At 47.4% G+C, this 11176-nt stretch overlaps 1 pseudogene; it reads right to left on the minus strand.

Moving 5' to 3' along the window:
- Nucleotides 1–4102: 4102 nt before the first annotated feature.
- LOC147678613 (centrosomal protein 15 pseudogene) lies at nucleotides 4103–4571 on the minus strand (annotated as a pseudogene).
- Between the last annotated feature and the right edge of the window lie 6605 nt (nucleotides 4572–11176).

An 11176-nucleotide genomic window follows, 5' to 3' on the forward strand; every position in this document is an offset into this window, starting at 1 on the left:
GTATGCGGGTGGCGTTTTTGAAGGCGTCCTTGGTGCTAGTGGTTGGGTCTTTTTTCCAGGCCTTTTCAAGGGAGCGGCAGAGTTTCTTGGACTTCTTAAGATCATCGTTGAACCATGAGGCCTTCTTGTTGCCAGATTTGCTTTGACGTTTTTTCAGTGGTGCGAGGATGTCGGCGCTGTTGGATAACCATAGGGCGAAGTTGGCGACGGCTTGGTCTGGGTAAGAAGAGTGGGCTGGGGTGTTTAGAAGGAGCGATGAGGAGATCTGGTCGATGGTGATTTTGTTCCAGTTTCTTTGCAGAGTTGGTTGGGGGTGGTTGATGAGTTTAGGCTTGTTGTAGGTAAAGTGAACGCAGCTGTGGTCAGTCCAGAGGAGATCTGTGGTGTGGCTGAAGGAGACGTGATTGCTGGAGGTGAAGATAGGGTCGAGAGTATGACCTGCTATGTGGGTGGGGGAAGTGACCAGTTGTTTAAGTCCGAGGTTGGCGAGGTTGTCCAAGAGGGTGGTGGTGTTGCGGTCGTTGTTCTTTTCAAGGTGAAAGTTGAGGTCTCCCAGAAGGATGTAATCTCTGGAGGGGAGCGCGTGTGGAGTGATGAAGTCCGTGATGTCTTCACTGAATTTTGCGCGGGGTCCTGGTGGTCTGTAGAGGAGGGTGCCTCTGAGTGTGGTCTTGGGGTCGATGTGGATCTGGAAGTGAAGGTGTTCAGAGTTGGCGAGATTGACGTCAGAGCTGGTTGAGATGTGGATTGATTTTTTATGGACGATAGCGATTCCTCCTCCTGTGTGGCCGGTACGGTCCTTGCGTGTGATCTTATAGTCTTCAGGGATGGCAATGGTGATGTCTGGGGCGGAGGAAGCGTTCATCCATGTTTCCGTTAGGAAGGCGACGTCTGGAGAGGTGGTGTCTAGTAGATTCCATAGGTCAATTGCGTGCCTGTGGACCGATCGGGTGTTGAGCAAGATGCATTGTAGGTGGTTGGGGTCGGGAATCTGTGGTGTGGTCGTAGCGGAAATGTTGTCGGTGCCGATGAATTTGCAGGAGTAGCAAGAGAAAGGTCCATGGGTGTGTCCAGGAGCGGGTTGGACGCAGTTGGGGGCGCGACGGGGTTAAGGGCTAGGAGGGTGGCGGCATCGTAGGTAATGCGGGAGGGCTGGGCAGCGCGAGGGGCAGGGGGTCTGGCGCTGGGCCCGGTCCAGGCGCGGACAGGCGTAGACGGGCTTACCTTTGGCGCACCTTCGGCGCGAATTGGGCGCGGTCGCTGCGCGTGAACGCTGCGCGCGGGAAGAACTGTCATATATGGATAGTGGAGGGGGAGGGGCGAGGGCGTCTCAGCTGGGAGGCGGGGCGGGCTACAGACTACGACAACAACAAACAAAATGGAGGCGGGGGGGGGGGAGTACAGCAAACGCGCAAACAGAGTCAAAAACAGCGGAAATAACACTTAGAATTGCAGGTAAAGCTAAGCGGCGATCAGGCAGGCAGCAGGCAGAAATAATAATGCAGATATGAATGCAGAGCGGCACAGTGCGCAAACAGGGTGAAATCGGCAATTTTAGCTATTAAAGTGCAAGTAGAGCTAGGCGGCGATCAGGCAAACAGCAGGCAGCAAATAATAATGCAGTAATGCGATGCAAAGAGGCACAACGATACCAAATGTCTCAGAGGGACACAGGGGAGCGACCACTCAACTCGAGGGAGAGGAGCGAGTCACGGCTCCTTCAGGAAGGGAGCGCTGGTTCTAGTCAGTGGGAGGGCGTCTCAGCTGGGAGGCGGGGCGGGCTACAGACTACGACAACAACAAACAAAATGGAGGCGGAGGGGGGGAGTACAGCAAACGCGCAAACAGAGTCAAAAACAGCGGAAATAACACTTAGAATTGCAGGTAAAGCTAAGCGGCGATCAGGCAGGCAGCAGGCAGAAATAATAATGCAGATATGAATGCAGAGCGGCACAGTGCGCAAACAGGGTGAAATCGGCAATTTTAGCTATTAAAGTGCAAGTAGAGCTAGGCGGCGATCAGGCAAACAGCAGGCAGCAAATAATAATGCAGTAATGCGATGCAAAGAGGCACGATACCAAATGTCTCAGAGGGACACAGGGGAGCGACCACTCAACTCGAGGGAGAGGAGCGAGTCACGGCGCCTTCAGGAAGGGAGCGCTGGTTCTAGTCAGTGGGAGGGCGTCTCAGCTGGGAGGCGGGGCGGGCTACAGACTACGACAACAACAAACAAAATGGAAGCGGAGGGGGGGGAGTACAGCAAACGCGCAAACAGAGTCAAAAACAGCGGAAATAACACTTAGAATTGCAGGTAAAGCTAAGCGGCGATCAGGCAGGCAGCAGGCAGAAATAATAATGCAGATATGAATGCAGAGCGGCACAGTGCGCAAACAGGGTGAAATCGGCAATTTTAGCTATTAAAGTGCAAGTAGAGCTAGGCGGCGATCAGGCAAACAGCAGGCAGCAAATAATAATGCAGTAATGCGATGCAAAGAGGCACAACGATACCAAATGTCTCAGAGGGACACAGGGGAGCGACCACTCAACTCGAGGGAGAGGAGCGAGTCACGGCTCCTTCAGGAAGGGAGCGCTGGTTCTAGTCAGTGGGAGGGCGTCTCAGCTGGGAGGCGGGGCGGGCTACAGACTACGACAACAACAAACAAAATGGAGGCGGAGGGGGGGAGTACAGCAAACGCGCAAACAGAGTCAAAAACAGCGGAAATAACACTTAGAATTGCAGGTAAAGCTAAGCGGCGATCAGGCAGGCAGCAGGCAGGAATAATAATGCAGATATGAATGCAGAGCGGCACAGTGCGCAAACAGGGTGAAATCGGCAATTTTAGCTATTAAAGTGCAAGTAGAGCTAGGCGGCGATCAGGCAAACAGCAGGCAGCAAATAATAATGCAGTAATGCGATGCAAAGAGGCACGATACCAAATGTCTCAGAGGGACACAGGGGAGCGACCACTCAACTCGAGGGAGAGGAGCGAGTCACGGCGCCTTCAGGAAGGGAGCGCTGGTTCTAGTCAGTGGGAGGGCGTCTCAGCTGGGAGGCGGGGCGGGCTACAGACTACGACAACAACAAACAAAATGGAAGCGGAGGGGGGGAGTACAGCAAACGCGCAAACAGAGTCAAAAACTGCGGAAATAACACTTAGAATTGCAGGTAAAGCTAAGCGGCGATCAGGCAGGCAGCAGGCAGAAATAATAATGCAGATATGAATGCAGAGCGGCACAGTGCGCAAACAGGGTGAAATCGGCAATTTTAGCTATTAAAGTGCAAGTAGAGCTAGGCGGCGATCAGGCAAACAGCAGGCAGCAAATAATAATGCAGAAATGCGATGCAAAGAGGCACAACGATACCAAATGTCTCAGAGGGACACAGGGGAGCGACCACTCAACTCGAGGGAGAGGAGCGAGTCACGGCGCCTTCAGGAAGGGAGCGCTGGTTCTAGTCAGTGGGAGGGCGTCTCAGCTGGGAGGCGGGGCGGGCTACAGACTACAACAACAAACAAAATGGAGGAGGAGGGGGGGGAGTACAGCAAACGCGCAAACAGAGTCAAAAACAGCGGAAATAACACTTAGAATTGCAGGTAAAGCTAAGCGGCGATCAGGCAGGCAGCAGGCAGAAATAATAATGCAGATATGAATGCAGAGCGGCACAGTGCGCAAACAGGGTGAAATCGGCAATTTTAGCTATTAAAGTGCAAGTAGAGCTAGGCGGCGATCAGGCAAACAGCAGGCAGCAAATAATAATGCAATAATGCGATGCAAAGAGGCACAACAATACCAAATGTCTCAGAGGGACACAGGGGAGCGACCACTCAACTCGACTGCTTCCACGTGTAAGTGTACATTTGTTTAAATAAAGATTGAAATATTTATCTTGACAAAACTCATAATATAGGGATAAAGAGGTAAATAAAACAACAGCCCTACCAATAATGCAACAGAAAGACCTTCAAATCCAATTGTCTGAAGTAAGCAGTGCTCGCAATGCTGCCTAAACTCTATATAATATCTGAAATCCATTATTATACAGAAGATAGCAACATGTTGAAACAGAATAACTGAAACAAGAACTTGAGTATCACAAGAGCATTTAATGGCCTAAGCCTTTATTGAGGCGAAGCTTGACATTTGAATCTAGTCCAGGAGGTGACCGATCTTTGTATTTTGTCGTCTGTATTTCTTTTTGGTGGGTATTTTGTTTCCGCACTGCGTGCTTCTGTTTTCCAACCCCCAAGGGAGCGTGTTCTTCCACGGAGAAAGCATTCCCATCTAGGAATACTTTCTTCAATTGATGCCCAATAACACGTTTCTAGATTAACAAAAATTGAATTGAATTTTAAAAGTGTCTTTGCAGGGAGGCTTCTCTCCGCTACTTCTATATCATTTATAAGCGTCTGGTTTCTGATACATGCTGCACAATGTGCTCCTCTACCAGATTCCAATTCAGTCTTGACGTTTTCGAGGTGGCTTTCCATTTGCTGAAGTGGTACAGCTCTTTGCGACAGTAAATCATTATATCTCCTGCTTAATTCAACCTCTTGCGATAAATATTTTGGCATTTTCTAATTCCTTTTCATATTCTATAAACTGCACAACCGTTTACAGAGTGAAGGAACTGGAACTAAAATAATAAACAACAGGAAGTGGTGTACTAAGGCACCAGCACTGCTTGTCTAGGTGCAGTACCTCAAGCTACTCCTAGAGGTCCCTAGTGAGCCCCATAAACATTTGGGGCCAGATGTAGGTCGCCAATTACCGGTCGGTAACGGCCGATTTTGGCCGTTACCGACCGGTAATTGGTTTTTGAGATGTAGGGGGCCCGAATTTTACCGAATCTGTAAATTTACTGATTCGGTAAATTTACAGAATCAGTAAAATACCGACTCGGTATATTTACTGAATCGGTAATTCCAGATTTAGGTGGCACTTAAAATAGTGCCACAGGCCCTTAAGAATTCGTTATTTACCATGAAATACTATCTCATGGTAAATAACGAATTCCTGTGTACTTGTACACCTGTGCCATGTGGCACAAATACGTGCCTAAGGGCATGTATATGTGTCACATTGCACACAAGCCAGAATCAGGGGTGCAACAGGGTGTCAAAGTGACACCCTGTCCCCCTTGTAAATTCGGTAATTTTACCGAATCGGTATTTACCGATTCGGTAATTGACATTGATTCCTATGGGCCTCAAGGCCCATAGGAATCAATGGCAATTACCGAATCGGTAAATACCGATTCGGTAATTGATTCAGTAAATATACCTACATCCCGATTGCCAGTTCTTAAATACCGAATCGGTATGATTCTGTATTTAAGAATCGGTAATCGGGGATTACCTACATCTGGCCTATGGTCACATATGGTACTGCACCCTACCCATAACGCATTGCATGCAAGACAGTACCACGAGTACATTCAAATAACTATGCCCATATATACAATTAGCAGCTTTGAGTGTGACAAAAGAATGATTATATTAATTCCAGATTAGGTTGCACTCTATGTGGAGCTGATGAAGGGAAATTTAAAGAAGGTTTAATATAAACGTGAGATGTGCTAGCCAGTAAAGTAACCACTGCCATCCTAGTTTAGAACCAACTGAGTGTCCCGTCTAAAGACCTTTAAGAAAATAGTAGCTTGAGGCTGTAATGAAAGCCTAGGGCGGAACAACACATGTAACAGGGGATGTCCTCATGGGTGGTTACAAGAAGATACAAGGCGGTACCAAGGAGGAACTACTAAGCCTAATGACCAATGAAAAGCCATTAAAGTAGGCGGAGCTTTATGCCCATATTCTGAATACAAAAACAACAGTTGATGGACAGAATGCAGAACAATGTCATACATTCACCTCAGTACAGAGATCCGGGCCTAACTCCATCGTTATTTTGCTCGCCATGCCATTCCGGCTTGAACCCAGCCATATGCAAATCAGTCTTGACCCTGTGCCCCATGGGAACAGTCCAGCCCAAAGTGCCAAGCCAGGTCCTCCCTGGACTGAAAACAAGCATCCTAGGACCAGTTTCGTCTTTCAGCCCTCATCAGCCTGGATAGCTTGATTCCAGTGGCATGGAGAGCACGGGACTCACGTCTGAGCATACCCGCCCCACTCGGGTGACAAATGCAAAAACAATAGTTGATGGACAGAATGCAGAACAATGTCATACATTCACCCCGGTACAGAGATCTGGGCCTAAATCCATTGTTGTTTTGCTCACCATGTCATTCCAGTTTGACCCAGCCAAATGCAAATCAATCTTGACCCTGTGCCCCATGGGAACTGTCCAGCCCGAACTGCCAAGCCAGGTCCTCCCTGGATTGGAAACAAGCATCCTAGGACCGGTTTCGGGCTTTCAGCCAGGATAGCTTGATTCCAGTGGCAAGGAGAGCACAGGACTCACGTCTGAGCATTAACCCGCCCCACTCAGGTGACAAATGCAAAAGCAACAGTTGATGGACAGAATGCAGAACAATGTCATACATTCACCCCAGTACAGAGATCTGGGCCTAAATCCATCATTTTTTTGCTCACCATGTCTGATCAGTGGACTGGGGGTGAGTGTTTGATTTGCTCAAAGGCTCCGCCCATCATCCCCTTTGGAATCCCTTTGTTCGCCCTAAGTTGGCAGGGTATGCCCAGACGTGGGTCCCTTGCTCACTTTGCCACTGAATTCAAGCTAGCCTGGTTGATGATGGCTGATTAGCCAGAAAGCGGTCCCAGGATGCTTGTTTCCAGTCCAGGGAAGACATGGCTTGGCAGTTCGGGCTGGACTGTTCCCATGAGGCACAGGGTCAGACTGATTTGCATATGGCCATGTCTGAACTGGGGTGGTGGAGTGAGCTAAAGAACGGTGATGGATTAAACCCAGATCTGTTGACTGGGAGTGAGTGTTTGATTGGTTCAGATGCTCCGTCAATCACCACCCCCTTTTGTACCTTTTTGTTCGCCATAAGTTGGCAGGATATGCTCAGACGTGGGTCTCTTGCTCACTTTGCCACTGGATTCAAGCAAGCCTGGCTGAAGACAGCTGTAATGCCAGAAACCGGTCCTAGGAAGCTGGTTTCCGGTCCAGGGAAGGCATGACTTGGCAGTTCAGGCTGGACTGTTCCCATGAGGCACAGGGTCAGACTGATTTGCATAAGGCCATGTCTGAACTGGGGTGGTAGAGTGGGCTAAAGAACGGTGATGGATTAAACCCAGATCAGTTGACTGGGTGTGAGTGTTTGATTGGTTTAGATGCTCCGTCCATCACCACCACCCCATTGTGTACCACACCTCCACAGTGGGCACAAGAGCTCTGCACAGGGTCAAAAAGTTTCCGTCATCTTGGTTTTAGGTATGGAGGGGCGATGTGGGAATGTTTGCAGTAAGGCACAGAGGAACTGCTGAAAAAGTGGGTAGAGTTACCTGTGGGAACCTGTTCCCTATTGAACCCGGAGGGGGAGGCGTGACCTCCTAACCACAGGTTAGTGCCTGGCATAAATGTGGCACCTTCTTCAGAACATTACAAGGACAGCACCCGTTGGAGTGACTTATGAGGAGAACGCTAAAGGCTGGGCCTGCTCCCACTTGTACCAAGGGCTGAGAAGTGGACTCCAAGGGTCCGTTAGCTGGCCTTCTATTCAGCTACAGGGACACAAAGTTGCAAGAATCCCACTTTCCTGAGAGCCCAGCTGACCTATTACAACTGGACCGGTCCTGGACCCGGCTAGTAGCTTCTCTGGACTGAGTATTGGTCCCCACCCCCAAGTGCAGTTCTTGAAGTTCAGGAACCTATGGCTGGTGTCAAAGTGTACTCCCCCTGCCTAACTCTAAAACCTGGTAATCAGAAACGTTTCCAAGGGTTTTGGCATTGAGAGCCGACAGGTACCAACCTGCCAAGCTGATCCGTCATCAGTGGGCCTGACTTCGCCACAGCTCCCGCCACATTTTTCACTGCAGCAGCAAATCCGATTCAGCAGGACCGAAGCAGCTGGCATCCGATAATGCCCAAACCTTTCCAGCTATAACCTGCAGCCTTGTCCCGCTGAAGGAATGTGACTTCCAGAAAAGAGAATAAGTCCAAAGGTAGAAATGTTACCAGGCCCAGTGCCGAGCAGCATCCGTTTAATGGGCACGAACTCCAGACCTTTAAAGCTCAGAACTTTTCCCACCTTTATTGGTGGCTTAAAGCGGACCTTGTCCTTCACCACCCAGTCGTCAACCAAGTCTTCGGATCCAGCCTGCGGCCTTCCCCCAATGAGAACTCCACCTTCTCCAAAATTTACTGTCAGGCTGTAACCCTTTTTCCAGTACCAACCTGGTCCCTGTATCCGATCATTGCTTCATCATGGCAGGTCTTGCAACTTACTTACAACTGTCCCAGTCTAGTACCACCGATTGCCCATGGTTGGCACTTTAAAATCGTTTTCATAAAATTCATCTCTGGTTTCCCTTATTGGATTTTTGTCATTTTTATGTTCTTTTTTTCACAAACATATTCACTACTTTTTAAATAGATCAGAGTGAGAGTTTTATTGTGTTGTATTTTTTGGGTTATTAACTATTTCAGTACTTCTCAATGCTTTACACATTTCTTAAGTGAAGTCTGTCTGCCCTGCGCCATAGCTTTCATAGGTTGAGCTCAGGTCTAAATGACTGAAACCTTTACTGAACATAACAAGAATAGTGCCATTATAACTTGTGGTGCACTACCACCCACCTCAGCTAATAATCCACTTTCTCGAAGGTACATTGTAGGTGAAGTCAAATCTGTCACCAATGCCAGAAAACTCAACATGCATCTAGCTTGCCTTTACCCTTCGTCACATCCACTGTTAATGCCACTGTATATAGGCCCGGTGCTGTGCTCCATTAGGAGGTCTAAGTGATTTCTACGCAAAAAACATTTGCAAACAAAATAAGCACTGACAAAGTTAAAATGTCAGCGCCAACACCAGATCTATTGGCTTTGGTAATGCTTGTTTAATGTCCTTGACCAATTTTGGGAGTGCAGGAGTTATGATTGACATGAGTTTGCATGCACTGTTGATTAGTTAGGACTCTGTACCACACTTCATATTTTCACAAGCACTTGGCAGATTCAAATGGAAAAAAATGCAGCACTTCTTTATTTCTTGACAGCGATCGCTAGCTCTTCCACCCTAACATACCAATCTGCCCTGTGTTGGAAACACTATGGAGTTAAGCTGTTTTTAGGTACTGCATGCTTTTAAGGGACCCTATGGAAACAAGCTAGACCAGTGGGTCTAGCGTTGGTTGCCAACCTTTGACTTTGCCAAGATCTGTGATTGTTTTTTGTAAACTTATACAAAGGGACTACTTTTTACATGCAAGTGCCCACTGTGCAACAGAGATTGCAATCGCTCATAGTCAATGGCTGAAGTGGGCTGATCCGGTGCCCTATGCGTGGTGGAGGAACCAAAATATGAATGACGCTACAGCAGACCAATAGATGAAGAGAACTGACTGAAAGCCAGCGTAGGTAAATATGGACGGTATATACATTTATATTTTATTAAAAACAAAAGATCTTTGCTAATGCCTGCCCTAAGAAGGAGGTCCAACTATATTCCACCTTTCAAAGTTTGATCAAGGATGCCACCACGAGTGCAAACATCGTGCAAGCCGTAATAGGGAGGCTGGGTGCGGTACATGGTAGCTTGGCTAGCCATACACAGGTACCACAGTTAGAACACAGCTTCCACTTTTACACAGAAATGCAAATGAGTGTCTCACTCAACTGTGGGGTTTTTCCATAACTGCTGTATGAGCCTTATGTAACTAGCTTTTTCGTGAAACGTGCAAACAGTACGCAAGCACAATCAAAGAGGTCATGTCAAGGAGCAGCAGTGTGAATTAGGGACCCTAAGGTTTGTCAAACTCTTTTGAGGAAGCTTTTGAAAAGTAAGTTGTAACCCTTGTGAGGAATAATGGAAGGCAAAAAGGGTGCAGATACGTATAGAGTGTGCCTTTTCTCTTCGACTGAAGCACTCCGATGCGTGTGCACTTGATAAGTACCTGGTTTTTCGAACAGAGAGTGTGAGTTCGGTTCAGGAATAAAATTTGGTAGGGACACAATTACTGCAAGCCTGCTTGTGATGATTGTATTTACTTACTGGTTTTCCTTGATCACTGACTCAGTTAGTTACACACTCACAGCCGACACATGTGGTGTGCAAGATGAGTTTGAAACTTGTCAGGGTTGGATCAGCCTATCATCATTTGCACAGGAATGGCAAAACGTATATCAACTATTGCAGTAACCAAGCTATGTTTAACAACATCTTCAAAGTACCATAATAGAAACCCAGCAGTACCAAGGAAAGTAGCCCTCAACTGGAGAAAAAAAATCGTGTTTTCTTGTAGATCCTTCATCTACCAGGGTTACCCCTTGGTGGCATGCTTCATCATCGGGTCCATCCCATTCTTCTACAGAGCGGGCTTGCTGCAACCTACGGAATACATGGGAGCACTTTCAAGGCTATGTAATGATAACAGAGATGGTGTAAAATTAGGAGGGGGGGGGGGGGTTGGGTGTCTTAAAAATGCCTGCCTAGTAGGTTTACCCTTATTCATTCAGACCTCTAGCCGGTTTAATTAAAAAGTTTTTTTTTTTTTTTTAATAGGGTGTCATGTACCCGGGTCCTGAAAGGGTCAACATGTTTCAAGCCGTAACCCCTATTGGCTTTTCATCAGGACCCTAGGGAAACAATTATTTACAATTATAGTTTCCTGGTACCACTCCTGCAACTTAACAATACACTCATTGCATACAACTGAAAGGTGTATATACTTATACCACCTAACTGTCAAATGTTGTCTTTTGTTTCTGAGAAAAAACAAACAAAGGGTTAGAGTTTACAGTCTCAGGGATGTATGCATGTTCCTATGTGTTCAATCTTATCATTGTTGGCGTAAATAGCACCTAAGAGAGATGTGATTTTAAGAAACACACTGTGACATGGCACAACTTGTGTCATCCTGACTTGTTGACAATAACCTGTGATCCCCGAAGGGTAAGTTAATTGTACATACATAAAAACACATGTTTACAAACATATATAAAGTGTAAGACACCACAAACATTTATATCATTTTGTCATTGCCCCATGGTTCCTCCGGGGGACAGGGAAGCATGAAGTCACACTCTGTAA

The sequence above is a fragment of the Lissotriton vulgaris genome, chromosome 12, assembly GCF_964263255.1.
Source record: "Lissotriton vulgaris chromosome 12, aLisVul1.2, whole genome shotgun sequence".
NCBI classification, from domain to species: domain Eukaryota; kingdom Metazoa; phylum Chordata; class Amphibia; order Caudata; family Salamandridae; genus Lissotriton; species Lissotriton vulgaris.